Source organism: Chenopodium album, chromosome 18 (assembly GCF_948465745.1).
Source record: "Chenopodium album chromosome 18, dcCheAlbu1.1, whole genome shotgun sequence".
Lineage (NCBI taxonomy): Eukaryota > Viridiplantae > Streptophyta > Magnoliopsida > Caryophyllales > Amaranthaceae > Chenopodium > Chenopodium album.
This window is the reverse complement of record NC_137851.1, coordinates 29330824-29335303: the sequence shown is the minus strand read 5'-3', so window position 1 is coordinate 29335303 and position 4480 is coordinate 29330824. Positions and strand designations below refer to the sequence as shown.

The window sequence follows — 4480 nt, the reverse complement described above, 5'->3', positions numbered from 1 at the left end:
TGGCTTGAGATTCCAAAACATGTTTGCTCATCCATGTCCTCCACACTTCCATCAAGTAACTCCTCATAGAAAGTCATCTCCTTGCATGAAGCACCTACCTTGTCTTTGTTCAACAAAACATTCTCAAGAGCATCGTTAGAAGTGAGCAAGTGCTCATGCATGGAAGACACAACAATATCAAGTGAATCAATCATCATACAATTTTCCAAAGAAGAACATGGATATTTCATGCTTTCATTCAAATCAAATTCTATAACCTCTTCTCCTACCTTAAGGGAGATCTTAGCATTTCTCACATCAATCATGGCTCCCGAGGTAGCAAGAAATGGTCTACCTAAAATGATGGGAATGGTGGCATCCTCATCCATTTCAAGAACAACAAAATCCACGGGAAACACAAACTTCCCCACCCTCAAAGGGACATCTTCTACCTTACCTTTTGGAAATTTGATAGACATATCCGCTAATTGCAAGGTAATGTTAGAAGGTAAGAGTTCCCCTAGCTCAAGTCTTTGATAAACCGAATATGGCATTAGGCTCACACTAGCTCCCAAGTCACATAAGGCATTATCAATTTGCATTTTGTTGATTGCACAAGGGATGGAGAAGTTTCCGGGGTCCTTCAACTTGGGTGGCATTTTGTTCATGATGATAGCACTACAATTTTCGGTCAAATTGATGGTCTCCACAACCTCACAAGTTCTTCTCCCACTCAAAATGTCCTTGAGGAATTTGGCATAGTTTGGCATTTGGTTGATCACATCGGTAAAAGGTAGAGAAAGGTGGAGTTGTTTTAGCATCTCAATGAATCTCCCAAATTGTTCATCCAATTTGTGTCTCATGAATTTTTGTGGGTAAGGGAGTTTGGGTCTCACAATTTCTTTCTCTACTCTCACCTCTCTAGGTGTCTCTACAACTACCTCATCCAATGATGCCCTTTTTTCCTTATCCTCAACCAAAATCTCCCTGGGAACCTCCTTATCTACACCCTTCCTAGGCAATACCTCCTCAAGAACCTTTCCACTCCTAGTAACAATAACATTCACGGGTTTCTTGGGGTCAAGGCCTTGGGAAGGTAAAGAAGAAGGGCTTGCATGATCTTTCAAGGCATTAGCAAGTTGAGAGATTTGGTTTTCAAGCATTTTACTGTGGGTCATCATTTCATTGAATTTTTTATCGCTCACGGCCATGTATGTGTTCAACAACTTGGTTTGATTCTCAATTATCTCCTCCAAATTAGTCCTAGGTGAAGAAGGTTGAGAATAGGAACTTTCACCTTGAGTTTTTGGAACAAACCCGGGTGGGGGACCTCTTTGAGAATTATTTTGAAAATTACCCCGTCCTTGATTGTTCCAACTACTCCTATTTTGATTTTGGCCATAACTTTGATTATGGTTTCCACCACCTTGATTATGGTTACCACTACCTTGGTTATGATTTCCATAACCTTGATTTTGGTTACCATAATTTTGGCCTTGATTACCATAATATTGGCCTTGATTTTGGCCACTATAACCTTGATTATTATAGCTACCACGAGAACCTTGGTTCCCTTGGTTTCTATAACCATCGCCTTGGTTATAGTTGTCAAAATTGCCTTGGCCTTGGAAGTTCCTATTCCATTGACCCCTTTGATTATCAAACCGATGACCATTATTATTTGACACATAATTCACATGTTCACTCTCATGGTTATCAAACTCATCAACACATTCATTAGGACAAGCACTAGAGTCATGATCATACGATCCACATGCATCACAAAACAAGCAACCCAAAGGCATATTATGTGAAGAGGGAGGGGGTTGAGAGTTAGAAGGAGTACCTCTCCCCTTAAATTGGGAGGGAAGATTCGAAGCTTGAGAAGGGGAAGAAGTGCTCTCCAACTTAGCTTTGATTGCGGTGACCTCCTTTCCTAAGTTTGTCATTTGGGAGGAAAGGTTGTTGATTGCATTTAGATGGTCCACCGAGTACAATGAAGATTGCTTGCTTGAAGAGTCCCTCTCTCCATCTTGCCAATCCCTATAATATGTCACCACGTCCTCAATGATGTCCACAACTTCTTCTTCGGTTTTGTTCATGATAGGGCCCCCGGCCCCTCCATCAAGGCATGACTTGCCTTGGGGACTTAAACCGCCATAGAAGATTTGGATCACTTGGAATGTTCGGATTCCATGGTGAGGGCACTCCCTTTCATACTCTTTGAATCTCTCCCATGCTTCATAAAGGCTTTCACTCGGCCTTTGCTTGAACCCTTGAATCAAGGCTCTTGCCTCCGCCGTCTTCTTTTGGGGATAGAAACGGGACAAGAAAGCTTTTGTAACATCGTCCCAAGTTCTCAAGGAGTTAGGCTTCACCTCTTTGTCTAGCCACTCCAAAGATCTTCCTATTAGAGAGAAAGGGAACAACTTAAGGCGGATGAATTCTTGAGAAACCCCATTGACTTTGATGGTATTGCAATATTTTTCAAACTCTTTTAAATGGTTCAATGGGCTCTCATTCTTAGCCCCACTATATTGCCTTCTCTCAATCAAGGTGATCATTGCCGGCCGGATTTCGAAGTCATTTGCCGGAGTAGTAGGTGGAGCTATTCCACTCTCAAACCTATATGCCCCGGGCACTCCAAGCTCCTTCAAGGCTATTCTAGGATTTTCACCCATTCCTTGCTCTTCTTGAATTTCTTCTTCACTTGAAGAGCTAATACCCAAGGATCTATTATCCACTCTTCTTCTTGAAAGAGTCCTCTCAATTTCCGGATCAAGGGGAACAAGGGAACGATCACGGGTTCTATGCATGCAAAACTCAAACAAAAATATTAGTAGCACGGCTACAAGTGTAGCCTAAAGAAACAAAATCTTTTTGTATTTTTTTATAAAATGAAGTAGACTCAACAACAAAAGCTAAGCACCAATAGCACTCCCCGGCAACGGCGCCATTTTAACAAGAGGAAAATGCATGTCGTTTTCTACCCTTTCCCCAAGCCAAACTAAATTTGTAAACACCTAACCAACCTAATGTGAATATAGGGTAAGTTAAGGGTCGGTCCCAAGGGAATGCAATGATGAAAACTAAAGTCTAAGTCAAGCTACCTCGGAGTCGAAAATGAGATATTGGTTGGTACTAAAATGAACTAGATCAAATTCAACAAATAATCAAAGGTCTAAACACTAGGGATATGGGTTCCACATGCAAAATCAATGATAATGCTAGATTAAAGCTCAATCAATTAATTCAAGTATTGCAATGGACAAACAATAGTAGCAATCAAGAGAGTTCAAATACTATCTCCTATAGGCCAATCTAGTGGTCACTATGAAAGGCAAACCAAGAAGAATCATAAGCAAACTCAATCAATTAGAGCAACCTTTAAATCAATTGGTCATGTCATTAAGAGTTGCAATGCAATCTAGATTAATCTTATAGGGTGATCAATCCTAATCTAATCAATCTCATGCAAAACTATGTCAACCAATTTAATTGCAACAAATCAACCAATCAAAGAGCATCAACTAGCATTTCCATTAATCAAACATGCTTCCCCATTTCCCTAGCAACTAATCTACTCACTAATCATGGTGAAATTGAAGAACAAATAACTAGAAATTGCATTGATCATCATTCTATATCAAAATCTAATAGAAATCAAAGTATTCAATATTATCAAACTCAAATCCAAGAAAAACAAACATCAAGCAAAAGAATCAAATAACAAGTAAGTAAAAGATGAAAGAAAGAAGAGAATCTCACTAAAATTGATGATTGAAAATGAAGAAATCCAAACTTGATTGATCAAATGTTGAGTTACAAATCCAAAACCAAGAACTTCTCTCTAACTTCTCTCTCTAAAACTAAGCTAATGAAAATTATCAAAAAGTTGGATTCAAAAGGGAAATACAATTCTATTAATAGACAAAGAAGAAAACGGCAGCTCCCGCGGTCTCTCTCGATAAACCCGCGCCCGCGGAAAAATGGGTACGGAACCCTCCGAGGGCTGCCTGGGCAGCACCCGCGCCCGCGGCCTCAAAGGCCCGCGCCCGCGGCGAAGTCCCCTGCTCCCAAAGGCTGATCAGGGTAGCCGCGGTCTCACTGAGTGGAGAGACCTCTCCAAATTGCCCGCGCCCGCGGAGAGACCGCGGGGCAACCGCGGCTAGTTCCTGCCAACTTTTTGGCATTTTTGAACAAAAGAGCCCGCGCCCGCGGCTTGAAGTCCCGCACCCGCGGCCTGGTGGAAAACCATGGAGACCTCTCCGAGGTCTCTCCAAGGTCTCTCTAAGCCCTCTCTAGCCAAATGCTCCTTCCTTGCTTGATCATTGAGGTCCCGAATTGCATCCTTTGCCAAGGTGGATCTCACAATACCTACACAAGTAAACAAAGGAAGGAAATAAAAGGGAAAAAGAACAAAATAAAGGAAAAACACGATAAAAACACGAGAAACATGAAGAAAGAGGAAAAAGGAGAAACTAAAGGAAAAAGGGCCAAA

The 4480-nt window shown here is 41.3% G+C and overlaps 1 non-coding gene across 1 annotated transcript; it reads left to right on the top strand.

The window, feature by feature from the left end:
- Positions 1-2169: 2169 nt before the first annotated feature.
- Positions 2170-2275, top strand: LOC145593254 (small nucleolar RNA R71). Its single transcript, XR_014102624.1, has one exon. It is a non-coding gene; the product is annotated as a small nucleolar RNA R71 (small nucleolar RNA).
- The last annotated feature ends 2205 nt before the right edge of the window (positions 2276-4480 follow it).